Raw genomic sequence first — 19,938 nt, 5'->3', positions numbered from 1 at the left:
CACCGGGCCACCTCCATCATGCCACTCTACCTGCTACATCTCAATGATCCACACAGCAGGAAACAGTTTACAATCTTAAGGGTCCATCATGGCATGTAGTTGCATTCAAGCCACCATGGGGTCACAGGCCACTTCCCTCCAAACTTGGGCCATAGACTACCTCCTCTGGACTCCGTCACCCCATTCCTCTTCATTACTTGGATGCATCACATTTTTAATCCAGTCACCCTCCTTGTTTCAAGCAGCAAATACCCATTTCTAAAAAGGGGCGGGATCCGCAGGGATCAAGAGGCATCTCTCATCTCAATCTTCTGGCCATTATTACAATGAGAGCTACATGGCTACAAACTCCTATACAGTCTCATATTTTCAAGGCACATCTGTCCATTTCTATTGTTTCTTTTGCTCTGTGGATGCTTTGCAAGTCTTCGGTTCCATCTGCAATGGCATCTGCATCCTTTCAGGTGCTTTCCACTTCAATTTTGGAAGTCATGAGCCAAACGGTGAATCAGGATTGCTCAAAATTGGGGAGGCCTGCGAGGAGCACCTTTCTGAGCATCCTGCACCATGAGCTGAAGTACAAGCACACATATTTATCCCTCCTGGACACATCAATTACACATGCCTGTGATTAATTACAATATCATTGCCATCTAGAACAGAACAATCTTCTGGGTTATTTTCAGCTAAATTCCGATCGCTCAGAGGACAATGCATTTCCAATGTTAGGATTTGCGAACCTCTGCCAGTTTTTATGGTTCAAGGGCAAATGGAGTCTCTTCTGGATCTCAGAGCAGCTTTGATATGTTTGAACTCAGAATGCTTCTGAATTTCATGCAATGATGGAATGCCTCTCAAACGATTATCCTCTTTTCTAGATCATTGATTTCACTAGACCAAACTGGCCTCCTTCTTTTCCAGTTTCTCTGTCATGTGGTGTCCTTCAAGGAATAGCTCTATCTCTAACATCTGTATGATTCACATAGAAATGTTTTCATGCATTTCAACATGGAACATACATAGTGATGACAACCAATGAGGGAATTTGTTCCGGCCAGCTGAAAGCTACCTAGATTTTTTCATTTTGAAACATCTGGTTTTTGAATCTTTGCTGTAAATCTCACAAATAAGACTTACTCCTTAAAAGATTCTGTAAAATTACTTGGCATATTAACTACCAGGTGTTTATGTATTAAAATAAGGCTCACTGCTGCCCTGCTGTGGCATGTGGACATGTGCAACTTAGCCTGCTATCTGAACACATGTAGACTGTGGCCAGAGTGAACCGTGAGTAAACTAATTATCACCAATGCAGGCCTTATAACTTAACTGAGCATCCAAAAAGAAATATCCCAATTTCTTTTTGACTATGTGAGTCTGTAGTGCATTACGTGTTGTGTTTCACTATAGTTCTGTAATGGTTTACTATATTCACAATGTAGGTAAAAGCTATACTAAAATGTTAATTTTGACTTGGCTCAACATAGAAAACACATTAAAACCTCTTTCTAATGTCAAACAAGTCTGAGTGCAAATATTTTCATTAGGTTATTTTTCCTCTCCTTCATATACATCACACACTGGGTTTTTCAGCATTTTTCAGTCAATATACATACCCATATCTATACACCATAATATATATGGGGCATTTTCTGCATGTTCTGTTTGAGATTGACAGATCTTGGCATCCAAGCAGGGGTAGACAGTGAATTAGCAAAGCATCAATCAATAATTAAATAACAGTGTAACCCATTAGGCTACACAATGAAAACCCACGTTAAAATAAAGTTAAAGGGTTTTATTACAAATTAACACTCAGGTTATTGTAAACAGTTCAAGAAAATACTGTAAAAATACAAAATCACCATTGGAAAGCCGAATAGTGGAAAACCTGGACTCTGATCAACATAAGGCATACCAAGCATTCGGTTATCACAATGCAAAATATCAACAGAAGAATGTGATGCTCTGAAAATAATCACTGGTGAATGCTCTTACACATTAACGCAAGTCAAGATCATCAAATAAATGTTGCTAAGGGCAAGGGAAATCCTCCCTAAACATTTTGTCACTAAATGACATGGGTCAAACTACAAAACATAGGGACACAAGGAAAAAAGCAAACATAGGACAAAAAGAATCTGGAAAAAGGACATTGGGGCAAAAGGAAGCTAATGAAGCCGAACAGTAGGGAAAAAGGGAATGTGTCAGCATCTTAGCAGCTCGGTCAAAAGTCTTCTCAACGGGTCAGGTAAAAGTTTAGGTTGCTCGCAGCAAGCATTGGGAAACATGTGGAGCAAGTAAAAAGAGGTTTGTACCTGTCCAAGTCCAAGGGAATTAGCCTTGTGCCTGAAATCGATCAGTGAAAGTCCTAGTTAATATGGTGATTAGTACATTTGGCGATGCCCAACAATCAGCCTATCACGTGGTTCAGTGTCCTCACATTGCATGACAAACTTGAAACATTACTGTATATTCCCAAGACCACCCAGGAAGGTAGCTTCCTGAAATTGATTAGTGAAAGTCCTAGTTAATACGGTGATTAGTACATTTGGCGATGCCCAACAATCAGCTTATCACGTGGTTCAGGGTCCTCACATTGCATGACAAACTTGAAATATTACTGTATATTCCCAAGACCACACAGGAAGGTAGCTGTCCTTGGTCTCCTGCATGTCTTTGCAACATCATGAATAGGGGCAGTCTTCACATTCTTGGTCTCTCCCTGTACCTTCTCCAAGGTTGTTTTCTCAGGCTCTCTATCAGTAAGACAATAGCACATCTATTCACAAACTAACATTTCATTTGAAAACACTTGCAATGAAATGACACATTAACTGAAATGGAAAACAGTTTCTCACATTAAGAAAATCTAGGCCTACAACAGTCAGGCTAACACAGAATTAAAATTGCACATTTAATTCATTTTACACTATGCATGATGACTTTGCATTATAAATGCCAATTGCATTCTCATTTAAACTCCTTGTTACAGTTAATACGAACGGAAATAAAACTGTTAATACTTGAAGATGAATATGCTAGAGAACTACATTTGCCTATCTTAGCCAACAGCATTTATACACACGTTATGGAAATCATTATCGTTTTAAAGGTAAGCACTTTCTAATAATAATGAGGACAGTAATAAAATCAAATTTAATGCTCGAAATTAAATTAATATGGCTAGGCAACACAATACAATTCTTCTAATGCTACAGTGAGCAAACTTTATTATTGACTTTGTGTGTACCACTTTGTTCAGCATTAGTTCACACATTATATTTTCACTACAGTCACATAAAAATCATCATTGTGACTCCAAAGGTAGCAGCCATTTCTCTGCTGCACTAGCCCCCCCGTGGCGGTGGATCAAGCCATCATATCATTCTATAGTCTCTCATATCAATGAAACAGATCTCCTGGACTCCTCTAACTGCTTAATGTCATTGTAATAGAGGTTTCATGTTTTCTCAAATTATAGTTCCTTCTGTTTTCTCCCATTTTCTGCTCTCTCCAGCTGTATTTTCTTGTACAACTTGAAGGATCCAAATATTACCAGATTGCATAGGGCAAATATCAGTGAAGGTCTTAAGATACTATGGCTTATACAACTACCAAAGCTTCCAAACCACCTCCCAATTGCTGAAAATTCACTACCTATAGCCTCCCATGCACCTGTTGCTTCTAACTTTTTCAGATCTTTCAGATTAGTGATGTTCTTAATGAACTTCTTTATCTCTTTGTTATTGTCAGGGATGAAAGTGCAACACAGTTGAACATTCAATACCTTGCAGACTCCTCCCTCTTTCTAAGAATGATGGCTAATGGTAGACTGTCTTGTAAAACCATAGATCTTATAGCAATCCTCACAGTATCACCCAGTAATGAAGTGCCTGCAGTAAAAGTAGACAACTTATCTCACATAGTTGACAACTTTCTTATCTTCAGATCATTCAGGATCACTCCTGCAGATGAATCATTGCACCACAAATGTCTCCTACAATGTCTGCAGCACTAGCTCCTCTCTCAGTTCTGGTGTTTTTCTTTGTATCGCACGCAGGATCACGTGATAAATCTTTGGAAAAACTATTCCTGGATAACATGTGTCATACCATCCTTCAGGAAGTCTAAAGTACGTATGATTCCCACAAATAAAATACACTCCTGGTAAGGCAGGATCTCACCTAGCTAACATAAAGGTCCAACTGCTCTGGAATTGAAAAACAATCCTACAATCACTCTTTCCCACAAATTTAGTGTAAGCTTTTGATCTAGATCTATATATACATATTTTCGCTACATGTTGCCAATCTAGGGTCAAAGCAGCTTGATTTCCTGTAGTCACATGTTCAATCTCTTCACATTCCCAATTAAGTACTACTGGACTCTTCTCTGCCTTTCCCTTCATTTCTGTTCTTCTGTCCTCAACTTGACCGAAAACACTTTTTCTACTGATATCAAAACACATGTCAAATTGTTTCTGTGGGCATAAACTCTACCAAACATCAAAGTGGGCTCAAAGAATCTTCCTGCTGTCTATGTGTTCTTTCCTTTGGGGATTTTGTTTAAATGTCTTATGCTCAGGACTTCTGAGAAGACTAAATCATAATTAGAATAATAATGGAAATTGTGTTGTTCATATCAAAGGCTCATCATCAAACTGCAACTGATACCATAAGTCAAGAGAAGACTGTGATAAATAATTCCCTCATCAGCTGATGAAGGTAACTGCATACAGATGTATCAATCCTTTGAATTCATTGTGTCAATAAAACAAATTCTAATACACATTTTAAGAATGATATGTTCAAGAACTGTCTGCATGCAATTCTTTGTCATCTGGTGAATGCATTCTATCGTCAGCAGGAACTGTGGAACTAGGGGAACCTCTAGATCCAATGTTTACTTCTTTAAAAGGTGTAAGTCAGCTTAATCCTAAATGCAGTGCAATCATCATTGTAACTGTCACAACTAACACTCTTACAGATATGAACCTACAATTACTACTCTTATTTATATTGGGTTGCATGAGTTCTCCAATTTCAGACCATTTAATAAAATGCAGCAAATATAATAACAATATCTTCTTTCAGTCTTTTGGTTTGAACAAAGCAATGGCAAGCAATTGTCTTTTCAGCAAATTCAATTCAATGTTAATTGCAATATCTTTCTTAGTCTTCCTTAAATCTACTCCATGTTCTTCTAAATAACAACCCAACAATGAATGTTGCATACTCAGATATAGGTAATCCTCTTTATTCACTGCAAATTTTATCAAAGGTCTCTAATAAATGAGCTGTTCAACGTCCCTAATGATCAAATCCAGGACATAATGTCTCACTCTTTCAAGTGGCAATGCAATTGCAAAGTTCCGTTCAGCCACAAAAATCAGCACAAAAAAGATTCAGCTGGATAAGAATTGTTAAGACAAAAGGTTCCAAATTCTCTCTCACAGTCATTTTCCACAAAGTATGTCTAATCAGGTGCGCCATACCTAAAACAGGGTACTTTTACTCTCTTTGATCTCTGGACTACTGGCCCTTCATTATCATTGACACTTTGGCCTGACTCATCAGTTTATTCCAGAATAGTGTGTGGAATATGAACCTCAGGCACAGTCTGTTCTTTTGGCCACTGGTCTCCAGGCACAACTCAGTTTTCTATAGCACAAGGTCCTTAATCACTATTTGAGTTTTGCATAGTCAACCTTTCTCGTCTTGACCCTTCTGTACCAACTACAACTGTTGACTCACTCTGAGTCCCCTCAGACCGTACATGTGCTGTTTCAGTCACTTGCTCATCATCAACAGCTTGACTAACCTGTTCCCTCTATCTCACTGTAACTGACCCGTCAGGGACAGGTGCTGTTTTATGAAGGAGACCTGGAACTTTGCGAGTATGTGTTGCATATATTTAATTGGGGAGACCACCACACTTTACAGCTGTCGTTACTAGAATGATCTGGTAAGACCCCCTTTCACCAAGGCTCCAAGCACGACTTCCAAACGTGCTTCTTCACCATGACCCGGTCACCTGGACAGAGGTCATGGCACTGCTCATGTTGTGGCTGTGTTACAGGTTCTCCAACTTAATGAGACACAGAATGATCCACATCAGCCAGTCCTTTGCAGTAATCAAGTATCATGTCATCTGCAGTATTCACAAGTGTATTTGCGGGCACAGCTGGAAATCTCATGACACAGCCCATAACGATTTCACAGGGCGACAATCCTGTCTTCCTGTCTGGAGTACTGCAAAGACTCATCAACACGAAAGGCAATGCATCAGGCCATTTCAATGAAGTGGAAGCACAAACTTTAGCCAGTCTGGATTTCAACATCCTATTTATTTGTTTCAAAAGCCTCTGGTCTATAACTGTAATGTAGTCTTTGTTCAACTTGCAGTGCTGCACACAGTAACTTCAGGACCTCTATAGTGAAGTGAGCTCCTTGGTCTGACCTTAGAGATGTCGGGAATCCCATACGAGGTACCAGCTGCCTTAATAACAGCTTTGCTACAGTAAGACTGCAATTACTCCTTGTCAGTATGATTCAACCTGAAAGAAAATGTATAGAACAACTAAGACATATCTCACTCTAGTGGAGGCAGGCAGTTATATGAAGTCCAACTGCATCCTGTTGAAGGGTCCTCCTGACCTTCTATGTGACTCAGTGTTACTGCAGTCAGTTTGCCTACACTCATCTGCTGACATGTAATACACCTGAGATAAAGAGCTTCTTCCGTCAACCTAAACCTGGGGTTAAACCATGTCTGCCGAAACACTCACCAAAGCATCACTCCCCACATGAGCTGGACCATGTTAAAGCCTCGCCATAGGTGGTAACAAACTAATGGGCATGACAACTCTTCCATCATTTGCAACAAACATCAACCTCATCTCTTTTTAACACAACCTGCTCTAATGGAACCCTGTTGTTGTTCTGTTGACACTTCTTCCTGCAAACTTTTGACTTCTTCCTATGTATCTGAAGCAGTTAATAAGAGATTGCAATTTGTCTCTTCATTGGCCTCATTGACTTACTCCCAATTAAATGTATTGCAGTTCAAACCACAGTATCTGGCCACTTCATCCATGTAATTATTACCAATAGTCATATAGTCATTCCCCACAGTCTGCTGAACACTTGACAACTGCAATCTGTGCAGGTAATTGAAATACTTTTAACAGGTTATAGACTCTTTCCCCATTTCTTATTGGTGAACCAGAGGTGGTCATAAACTCTCTCTGGGACCACAACTGTCCAACATCATGAACACCATCAAAGTCATACTGTATATCGGTGAAAATAGTCATCTTTAGCTGGTCTGAAACATAGCATGCTCATGTAAGGGCAATCAATCTGGCTACTTGTGCAGAAAATACTCTTTGAAGTCAGGAGGCTTCAATCACTTCTGAGACAGTAAAGACTGCATTGCCAGCTCTCAGCTGTCCTTCATGGTCTCTTAAGCAAGAGCCATTAACAAATTACATGGTCTGATTTAGGAAGTGGCATGTCGTTAATGTCAGGTCTTGGTTTAGTGCACAGTGAAGTGACATCTAGACAGTCATGCTCAATTTCATAATCAGCAACATTTTCATTTACAGGTAAAGGAGGCAGATTAGCACAATTCAATGCCATTTAATGTTTAAGAGTAACTTTGGGTGCAGCCAAGTTGGTTTTCTCGTGTCTGGTCAACCTGCTGTTTGTTAAATGTTGAGTGTTTGTATAGGTTAACACAATTTCTTTTGAATGGGGAAAAACATTCAAAGGATGACCCGTAGCAATGCTTTTGCACTGTTCAGTGCTGACATCAACTGAAGCAATGGCTTTAAGGCAGCCTGGCAATGCTATAGATACTGGATCAAGTGTGATAGAAAGATATGCAACATGTCTGAGTGTGTTTCCATGCAACTGAGTCAGCACTGAGAGAGAGCATCTTTCCCACTCACTGTAGTACAAGTTAAAACATTTCCTGTAATCAGGCATTCCCTGAGCAGGGGCACAACAGATTTTCTTTCACTTCTGTGAAGGCACGCATATAGATGTCATCCAATGGTACCGGATCAGACACATCCTTGTGTGTCAGCATCTGTAAAGGCTTGGCCAAAATGGAAAAGTTTGGAATCCACTGATGACAGTTGCCAACCATTCCCAAAAATATCCAAACTGCCTTCTGAGTCATTGGGGGATTAATTTTCAGAATTGCTAAGATTCTCTTGTGACACTTTCCTTGCACCATTCTCAATGAGATGTGCAAGGTATAAGACATCTTTGTTATAGTGCTGCAGTGTGGTCAGAGAAACTTTATGTTCCTTCTCAGCTAAGAGGTTCAACAGGACAATTGTGTCTCTTCTGTAAGCGTCTTGGGTATTTGACATCACCAACAGGTCATCAATATGTTGAAACATGACTGAATAATAGGGCGTCACCAGGGACTCCAGATTCTTTTACAAGATCTGGTTAAAGATGGAAGGGCTCTCAGTATACCCTTGTGGAACTTGACACCATGCCAAAACACAACTGCCAAATAGAAATGCAAAATGAAATTAACTTTTCCCCTGCAACAACGTGTACTAAAATTCTTGGCAGAGATCAATCAGTGAACCACAAGTCTTCACATGGAATCTGAAACAAAATCACTACTGGATTCAGTGCCATAAAACAAGAAACTACAATTATGTTGATTTTTCTACTATCCTGGACTGTGTGGTATCTTCCATTGAGCTTCTTTAGATGCCATAATAGGAGAGTTACATGGACTTCTTGATACTTCCTTAGGTATTCCCTGTTCATTCATTGAAACAATCACTGGAGTTATCCCTACAATTGTTTCAGGTGTCAGATTGTATTGCGGGATTCTCAGATATTCCGTATTTGACTTCACAGTTATCTTGACAGTCTCAACACCTTTTATGAGTCCTTTGTCTTTTCTTGAAAAGTCACTAACTTCAGATAACACAGTATCTTTCAGATCTGCAGGCATATCATCACATGTCAACATAGGGAATAATGTGACTTTTGGGATTTGATTTTCAATTTTAAATGCCATATCTTCATCATGGGTCTGTATTTCAATGCCGTTTCGAGCGTAAATGAATGAACAATTTGACTTGGAAAACAAATTACGTCCAAGGAGACTCACAGGACTTGAATCACACACCGCAAAGTGGTGATCATTTTCGAAGGGCCCTATTATTGCAGGTACAGCTTCAGGGCTCATCAATTGCTGGTTTGTAACTCCCACTACTTGGATCTTCTTTCCCGAGAGGGGCAGGTTGGGAACCTCTGCTGTTCTCACAGTAGAGTGGGTAGCATCAGTGTCAACCAAAAATGACACTGAGTGATGATTCATGTTACCATGAATGTATGGACAACTGTGGTCTCCCTCCAAGGATGCTCCAACTATGCATTTTTCCTCACCCCCTTGTGTACTGTCATTGGGAATTATCTGAAAAGTACTCCTCATCCATCAGGATTAAAGGGGTATTGGTTCATCATGGAATTGGAATTTATATTTGGAACTTGATTCAAATTGTGTTGGGAAATATTAGACTGTTATTGGGGCATCGGAGCTTGTGAAACCTATATATGTTGTCTCTGGGGCACATTAGAGTTTTGCTTTAACGGCCTTTGCATTTGCTGTGACTGAACCTGATTATTTCCCTGCATTTGCACAAATCTACAATTCTGCATATGATTATTATTCGCATCAAGGGGACACTCCCTCTTCCAATGACTCAATTTGCCACACATGTGACATTGATTAGTCCTTTTCAAAGTCACCACATCCACACATGTACTCGGGTCAATAGGAACACCTCGTCCTCTACCCTGCAGTTCAAATCCAATACCTCCTTGCATTATCAGAACTTCCTGCTATTATACTCACTGCATTCCGGTTACATTGTCCACAAACTGCAGATTCTGATTACATTGTGCAGCCTTTAGTTGCACTATCATCAGTTTCGCCTTTAACTTTTTCTGTTTAAAATTCAATTCGTTGCTGGAATATTTTGCACATCGCAGAATCTCATCAATCAGTTTGTTCTGCAAACAAAGCAAATGCTGCTGAATCATATTGTACACTTCTGGTTTCCATTCCTGTTAAAGTCTGAACACAAAGGCGGTCATTATGAACATGGCGGTGTGGCCCGCCGAGCCGGCGGTGGTGGGAAATCCCACCAGCCGGCATGGAGGCCCACACCGCCACATAATAAACCCATGGAGGGCCACCATAGCTGGCTGTCACCCACAGCCAGGCTGCCTCTGTCAGGCAGCCTGACGGTGGATGGCATCATTTTCCGACAGGGCAGCTCTGCTGCCCCTCGGATAATGATCCCTTTGCCTCCAGCCTTTCCCTGGTGGGTTTCCCTGCCAGGGAAAGGCTGGTGGAAGGGGTGCACTGGGGCACCCCTGGGGGCCCCTGTGCAGTGCCCCATCGCGCAGTTCACTGCCCGATTTACGGGCAGTGATTTGCACGACAGGTGCAGCTGCACCCACTGCACAGAGGGAGCCGCCGTCAATGTCCCAGCCAGGCATTCCTCTGGGCTGGCGGGCGGAAAAAATGTTTCCACCCACCGGCCCAGAGGAATGTTCGTTATATGGCCGGCAGGGTTCCGGGGGCGCTGGTAGTCACAGAGAAGACCGCCAGCATGAACACAGAGGGTTTTCAACCCCTGTGTTCATAATGAGGGCCAAAATGTCCCATATCCTACCTCTCAATAGTCTCTGCCCACTGAAATGTTTGAAAGCCTGCAACAATCTCTCATAGAAGGAATGTTATTTAGACTCTTGAGTTGTTCTATAAATCCTCAATCAATCAATATCTTTAGGGAACACCTTTTATTTCAAAACCCAAATTGGCTGCTTGTACGTTTTCATCACACAGTGAAATGGAGGCTTTGTCAATGGATGTCTCATAGGTTCTTTACCAGGCCAATCAGCAGCCAATTTACATTCAGTCCACAAGTCACTTGGAACAGCAGTGCCAAACAATGGGTCCAAACCTTCCCACAGAACTTTTGAAAGCTTCACTAATCATTCAGACTTTATGTACCATACCACAGGCTTCTCTCTCAATTTTAGGAAATCATTTGTGAATGCTGCAATATCACCTCTACTCCAAGGTACATGAACTTATCCTCCACCAGGAACTTCTCTCATGGGAAGCATTTGCAGATCTCCTTCACTCTTATCTGCTCCAGTCGGAGGCAGCTCTATCCTTATTTTCTTCTGGTCCTTCATAACCCATCATCCTTCCCATCTGTCTGATTCACTCCATGTTTGAATGCAGCTAACTAATCCCCTTATTTGCAATTTTATTCCTGGAGGTCTCATGTGCTTAATATCCTTGTCACAGAATCCAAAACGATAACTTCTCTGCAAGACTTTTGATTTTTCTACATCTACTGCATATCTCTTGGGCTATGTCAGCTAATCTCTCCTAAGCTAGGCATGCATGTCTTGTAAGATCTTTGCATATGAACTGTAATTCGTCACCTCTGTAGGTATCTTACAGGGCTATGTCATGGGTTCCTAATATAATTTCATTCAATTCTTATTTAATTGTGGACATATCTAGTATTCTTTCTCTCTCTGGGGTTTGAAATGTTCTTTCACTATATCCTGAGCTTCCTGCCTCTTCTGTAGTGCATAGGCTTTTAAGCCAATCATCTAATTATTAGGCACTAAAGCCTCATATTTCTACTGGAGTATAAGCAATATCTGTCCTCTGGAAGAGTTTGAATTTATATCATATGGGGTATTTGCAACAGGGATTTCTGTTTCTGACTCATTGAAGGGTAGTCTCCTATTTTGAGTACTGCAGCCAATATTCAGAGAAAGGTCTGATCTGGGCATGAAAAATGGTGGCGATCCTTGAGGAAACCACACATCAGGCAAAAATCCTGTCTGACTTGTGATTAAATTTGGGTGTGAAATGTGTTTTGGGGTTATCTGTCTTGGGCCTGAAGGACGTCTCCTTATTGCTGAATTTCCTGAACTGTCATTGCTTTGGACATTCCTTGGTAAAGGAACAGTCAGAACAGCTAATATATGTGCATTATTTCCTGTCATACCGGGGCCATGTAAAGAAACAAATGGACCTATTGTCACTGGAACTGTTGGTGCATTTGTAGTACTCCAATTATTCAGGTTTTGTGGAACTGTCATCCCTAAGCTCTGTCCTGTCTGTTTAGAATTTTGTTCTACCAGTGCAGAAGTATGTCAAAGGTCTAATTTCTCTGTGTTTCACTTGCCTTTCCCGTCTGGGCAGTGCTGTATGGCAGTGGATGATTCAACAGTAGCTCATTTATAAAATCATCATCCGAATCATTCTCATAATTTTCAACCCTATTCTATGTTTTTTCTTCTCTTTTTCTTTCATTTAAATTTAGTGTTTCCCCCTTTTTCACTAGTTAAGGCAGGATACAATCTAGTTCCTTAATTAATGTCTGCTCTCCAAGCTTTGTTGATTATCCCATCTAGAATCTGCAGAAGTCCTCATCACTTTTATAACTCTTCCCTCATATTTTTCTTTCTGTTTCTGACGGGCTACGTGTTAAGTGCTTTAAATTGTGCAGGTCTAGGAGGCAGTTTCAACTCTCAAAATGTGCCTCAAATTCTCAATAATTCACAGATTATGTGTTCCATAGAGTGGAAATGCTAATGCACAATCTTTCTCTGTAATCTTATGCCATTGTTCAAGCCAAAGACATGCATGAAGACCTACAGTCTACATCACATAATGACCTGGTGTACCTTCTGGTGGAGTCTCTACTCCCTCTACAACTGGAATAAATGCATCCCCTTTATTAGACTTTTCAGTGCTTTAAAGAATTTCATTTTTCAATTGAATTACAATAATTCACAATTAACTTTTCATTTGCAATCAGGAAGTAATTATTCACCCATAATCCTCTGTTTGGTGTTCAGACACAGGGGGTCATTCCTACCCTGGCGGTCCGAGACCGCCAGGGTAGGGGACGGAGGAAGCACCGCCAACAGGCTGGCGGTGCTTCTGGGGCTATTCTTACCGCGGCGGTGAAGCCGCGGTCAGAAAAGGGAAGCCGGCGGTTTCACGCCGGTTTCCCGCTGCCCCAGGGAATCCTCCACGGTGGCGCTGCAAGCAGCGCCGCCATGGGGATTCCGAACCACTTCCCACCAGCCTGGTTCTGGCGTTTTTCACCGCCAGAACCAGGCTGGCGGGAACGGGTGTCGTGGGGCCCCTGGGGGCCCCTACAGTGCCCATGCCACTGGCATGGGCACTGCAGGAGCCCCCTAACAGGGCCCCACATTGATTTTCAGTGTCTGCTTGGCAGACACTGAAAATCGCGACGGGTGCAACTGCACCCGTCGCACACCAGCAACTCCGCCGGCTCCATTCGGAGCCGGCTTCCTCGTTGCTGGTGCTTTCCTGCTGGGCGGGCGGGCGGCCTTTTGGCAGTCGCGCGCCCGCCCAGCGTGAAAGTCAGGATTACCGCGGCGGTCATTTGACCGCGCTGCGGTATTCTGGCGGGGGAACTTTGGCGGAAAGTTAGAATGACCCCCACAATGTCAGCCTGACTCTGTGATGTAGTCCACCAATACCACTGAGGCTTCACAACAACCAACCTATACCAGCACAGCAGAATGTGGCGTCAATCTCACTCCTTGCAGCAGGTCACCCTCCTTTACAATTTCTCTTGCAGATACTCTCAGGCAAACCTAAAAGGAAAATAATGCCACCGTATTTCAGCAAAAACTTTTCTGTTCCACTAAAGGATCGGGTAATCAATTATTTCAAAAGTGGTACAGAGATACACCTTCTGACTTATTTACATAATTACACTACATATGAAAGACGACCAGTGGATCTCATTCTCAGATTTACAGAGTTCCTCCCTGTGCATTTGAGATTCACTTATAACAACCTCTCATAATCACACAAAGAATGTCCCTTACTAATGATACTGCCGAAGAAGTCTCACAACAAGCATCTCTCTTGCAAGCAGACAAAAACAACAACAAAGTGTCTTCTACTCTAGTATGGTGTCCCAGAATCTTAGAACATGACCGACTCATTAACCAACTCAACTTCTTAGCAATAAGCGCCACATTCACACAGCAACGTCAAATCTCCGCAAAGCACTTCACAATCACCTCACTTTGCTGCAGTCTTGAGCCAAAGCAACAGAAATTGCGACCCTATTAATACTCATACATCTGCTGCAAAGTAGCCACTCTGGAACTCCTTCAATCCTCCGAACAAACTATGGGGTCCGAATTTGGGATGGGTCTGGGCAGTTTCATAGTGGAAACATCACAAAATAAAATGTTGGACGGAGTTTTGAAACTTTTCACACACTCACATCCAGTCACAGAATTGGGTTTAATCCATTGTTATTTTGCTTGCCACGTCATCCCAGTTCGGACCCAGCCAAATGCAAATCAGTCTTGACCCTGCTCCCTATAAGAACAGTCCAGCCTGAACTGCCAATCCAGGTCCTCCTTGGAAAGGATTCAAGCATCCCAGGATCGGTTTCAAGGTATCACCCTTCATCAACCAGGCTAGCTTGAATCCAGTGGCACAGCAAGCAAGGGACCCATGTCTGGGCATATTCTAGCCACTTAGGGCGCACAAGGCAGCATCATAAAATAAAATGATGGATGGAGTGTTGAAACTTTTTAAGCACTCACCCCCAGTCACTGATCTGCGTTTAATCCATCTTTATGTTGCTTGCCACGTCACCCCAGTTCAGACCCAGCCATGTGCAAATCAGTCTTGACCCTTTCATAATGGGACAGACTAATTCTCTATTTCCGTCTCCCTCCCTCTGGACTGAACTAGACTCTGCTACCAGATTTGATGGATCATTTTCTGTATGCTCTGTTCGAGGTCAATGAATCTTGGCATCCAAGTGGGGTAAACAGTCAATGTTCAAGAAAATACTGTAACAATACAAAATCACCACCAGAAAGCCCTGTGGCTGAAAAACTGGAATCGGATCAACATAAGCATACCAGGCATTCAGTTATCGTAATGCAAAATATCAACAGAAGAATCAATGCGAGTCAATTCTCTTACACATTAGTGCAAGTCAAGAAAATCTAAATAAGCCTTGCTAAGGGTAAGATAAATTCTCTCTAAGCACTTTGGGCCAGATGTACCAAAGGATTTTTCCCATTCTGTGTCTATGGGAAAAAGCTTTCGTACATAGGGCCCTTTGTTACTACTTCACATGGGACAAACTACAAAACATGGGGACAAAAGGAAAGATCAATTAATCTGGATGAAGGACATCTGGGGCAAAAATAAGTTAACTAAGGATGACAAAAAGTAAATAAAAAGGGAAGGGGTCTGCATTTCAGAAGCTCGGTCAAACATTTTGTGAATGGGTCAGCTAAAAATCTAAGTCGCTCTCAGCAAGCATTGGGAAAAATGAGGGGCAAGGGAATTGAGGTCTGTACCTCTCCAAGTCCCAGGGAATCTGTCTTCTGCCTGAAATTGATTAGTGCAAGTCCTAGTTAATACAGTGATTAGTCCATTTGGTGACACACAAATAAAAGGCTATCACATGGTTCAGTGTCCTCACATCGCACAACAAACTTGAAACATTACTGTATGTTCCCAAGATCATCCTTGGAAGGCAGCTATCCTTGGTCTACTGTACATCTTCAAAATCATGAATAGGGGAATTGTCCACATGCTTAGTCTCTCCATGTACCTTCTCCGAGGATATTTTATCAGACTCTCTAAGAGCAAGACAATAGTACATCTATTCCCAAACTAACCTTTTATGTAAAAACACCTGCAATGAAATGGCACGTTAGCAGGAGTGGAAAACAGTTTCTCACATTATGAATTGTAGGCCTACAACTGTCAGGCTAACACAGAATTAGAAATGCACATTTATTTTATTTTACTCTACACATGTAGACTATGCAGTATAAATGTCAATCGCATTCTCATTTAAACTTGATGTTACAGTTAATACAAAATGAAATAAAACGTCTAAAAAATGTAGATGAATATGATGGAGAACTATATTTCTGAACATTAGCCAATGACAATACACACATTATGATGATCATTATTGTTTTAAAGGTAAATCATCTCTAATGACATGAGGACAGTAATAAAATCAACTTCAATGGTTACACTTTAATTAATATGGTTATCCCACACTGTACCTTTAGTTTAACACAACAGTGAGCACATTTCTTATTGACTTTGAGTGTACCACTTCACATTAGTTCAGCATTAGTTCACACATTATATTTTCATTATGGTCATATTTAAATCATCATTGTGACATCAAAGGTTTCTCAACTGCACCAATATGATTATCTTTAATTATGAAAAATGTGAATATATAATTTCTTTCATATACATAATTCAAACAATTCCATGTGATATTATTCTTTTACTTTTGCTGTCAGCCAGCCAACAAGTGTTTCCTGTACTCGATCTACCACACTGCAACATTATCAGGGCTTATTTGGCAGTCTTGTAATTCTACTTATATCAAGGGTGCATTTATTTAAACGTACATCCTAAGTATTCCCTCACTCTGTATTCAAAATGTTATCATACCAATCACACAGTTCATCAAGCTGTATCCTACAAGAACTGTCTTTGTACAATTCTTAATTGCTCCTAATTCATATTAACCTCAAGAGAAGAGGCTGCCATTTATGCTCCAGAAGTTACCTTTCATGTGTATGTGGCATTACCGAGTTGGCACCTAAATTGGGGGTGGATGTAACATGTAGCATAGTTTTGTGGAGTTAATGTAAAATTAGGCTAAATTATGCTGTTTCAGGTAAAGTACATTTCATAGTCAACACATTTACATGAACGGTCCGTTTGCAGTTGATTTCCTGTTGCTCACATTCAAAACACTGTCACTTGATTTTGGCTTGTAGTTTTGAGCTAAAAAAATACTACTATGTAAAAAATGAGCCCATGTAAAAAAAGAAAACTACTGCTCACAATTTAAAACTTTGCTGTACGTGATCAAATTTGTATTTGTCCATTCAAAAATGTACCGGAAATGCCACTCCCTTTAAAATATTACATACATTGCACATCTCTCATTAATATTTCTCCTCAAAATTTCAAACTGTGGCATAATGATGTAATCTTTTAAATTTTGCCTACCGTTTGCTATGCAAAATATCCAGAATTATGGCACTTGCTCAATCTTAATTCAAACTTGTCCCGACCCTACCCTATATCGATTCTAACTTTGATCTTCTCTGCTGGGCAAAGTACATCACAATGTAGGCAGGCTAGCAAGTAGATCAAAGCTTGTTCCAGACAATGACACATTTGAGGGGATTAACCCTCTGCTGGGAGAGGAAGAGGATGGAGGAGGAATCTGCAAGGGCTAATTAACTCACACTTTTGACAAGCTTGTGTACACATTTCGCATTAAAAAATGGAGAAAGTCAGACCTCTGACACAACTGATAACAGGGTCTACCTTTTGAAGTTTTGGAAATTACATAGTTTGGCTTGTGAGCAAGGGGTGGAGATACAGAGTTGCAGCTTTAACTGTCAGCCAGTGAACATGTATTTTTTCAACTGGATCTGTCACCCTGAAACTTTATCAGGGCTCATTTAGCAGCCCTACAATTCTACTTATTTCAATGTCCTTTCATTTAAACTACATCTTAAGTATTCCCTCACTCTGTATTCAAAATATTATCACACCAATCACACAGTTCATCAAGCTGCATCATGCAATAACGGTCTTTATACAATTTTTCATGGCTTCAAATTCAATGTAGCCTCAAGGGAAACAATCTCTATATTAGAAAAACCCAGGAAGCTGTGAAGGGTGGTGGATGAGGAGTAAAGGGATGATGATGTGGCGTCTCTGGACTAGAAAAAGACCCCCCGCCTTATAGAATAACCCCCCTACACTTTTAAAACCCTGCACAAGGGAGAAACTGAGAAGTACTGGAAAGTAAAGAAGAAGGACATTAGGCAGTTTGCTGATAAACATCTGCCTGGACAGGCCTCAAGTCTTGTACTTACAAATACATTGTTTGACTCTTCTCTCTAAAGCAAGTGGCACAGGCCTTCCCAACCCACTTGCTGCCCTTCTGACCTCATTCACAGGCCCTGTTGTTTTGTTTAGGAGGGGTGTCATGCCATTTGAGATGTCGTTAGTGATGTCATGAGTGATGTCACTGACCATGTCATGCATGGTGTAATATGTGAGGTCATAACCAGTGCATTATGGGAGCGCAAGTTATAGTTAACTCAGGCAACTATAACTGCTGAATTTATTAGTAAATTCAGAGCATAACTATAATGTCTCTGTAACCTTTATTTTTTTCAGTTAATTTCTAAGGTTTTTTTTTTACAAGTGTTTCCTAACTATAACATCTCTGTAACCTTAGTTTTTTTCAGTGAATTTCTATGTTTTTTAAATTCTATTTCCTAACTATAACATCCCTGTAACGTTTGTTTTTTCAATGAATTTCTATTGTTTTTTCAATACAAATTCCTAACTATAATCTTCCTGTAACTTTTTATTTCTTTTACTAAATATATTGCTGTGTTCAAGAAAAATATGGTGACTCCTTATGTATTTATTTTTTTAAATTATATGATCATCATGTACTGATATAACAATGTATTATGTATCATTTGGTTGCTGGAAAACAGTACCTAAGTTAAAGGTATTGAAAACAATATGTAAAAGCAATGAAGTTTATTTATACTAAATATTTTAATATGATAGGGATTTATTGCACAGCTAATTAATTTTTCATTTGCACCGACCCACAACCTGCAGAGTGAATGAACTCCAAGGTTTTTCCTCAGACCACATGTTAGTTTGTATTCCAATCAGCAGATTCACAGATTTCTGTTGTAATTTCTTTTGCATGTAATATTGTGTAAATTATGATATACTGTAACATTATATACTGTACGCCTTATAAAACCTTGTACTATGTATTTACATGGAATTAACGCCCTTTGAAAAGACCTTCAATCTGCGGATTTTTTGCAAAGACCGTGGGTCGGAGAAGGGAAAAAAATGAAAGTCCTACCTTTTTATTGGTTCATAAGAACCACGCCCAGCATTTCAAAGAAACCACACCCAACAGTAATTTTGCTGTTATCTCTTGATGAAGAAGGATGCATTATTTTTGTAGTTGGGATTTGAAATGGCGGAAGGTGGAAATCCTGATAGGTCTGCAAGCATGGAGGAACAGGATGAAAATGTGAATGGAGGTTATAGAAAGAAAAGTGATATGTGGAGTTTGTTTACTATCCCAACTTCTGAGACAAAAGCTTGTGCAAGATATGGTGAGTGCACTCTGTGTGGAAAAACCTTCCCAGAGGCACCGATAAAAAGCACAGTTATAGTACTTCCACTATGGTGAGCCTGCATATCTACAGTACATCAGAGAGAGAGCTACTACTCCTTCTGCACCAGGACCATTTACTTCTTCTGGCGCTCCAACTTTGCAAAATATATCTATTCACCAGTGTGCAAGGAGCACAAAGAGATGGTCATCCATTGTAGCAAGTGCCAGGAACTTGTTGTTAAAAAAAATGCAGACATAACAGCATGCTTGAAAAATTGAAGAGCCCCCTCTGTTAATTTGTATTACTTATTTATTAGTTACCAAAACAAGTTTTTTGAAAATGCAAAAGTTTTGGATATAGTTTTCTTGTTCATAAAAGTAGTTTTTTAAGGCATTTCTGTTAAAAAAAACGACTTCTAAAAATTATTTACATTTTTCTTCATTAAGGCCCTTATTACAACCCTGGCGGTCGGTGATAAAGTGGCAGTAATATCAATATCGCCAATAGGCCGGCGGTTAAAAAAATGGAATTATGACCACGGCGTAAACCGCTCTGGCAGACAGCCACTTTAACACACCAACCACCACGGTGGTATCAACAAGCACCATGGCGGTAACCGCCAACA

Source organism: Pleurodeles waltl, chromosome 5 (genome assembly GCF_031143425.1).
Source record: "Pleurodeles waltl isolate 20211129_DDA chromosome 5, aPleWal1.hap1.20221129, whole genome shotgun sequence".
In the NCBI taxonomy this organism is placed as follows: Eukaryota; Metazoa; Chordata; class Amphibia; order Caudata; family Salamandridae; genus Pleurodeles; species Pleurodeles waltl.
This window is presented reverse-complemented; position numbering follows the sequence as displayed.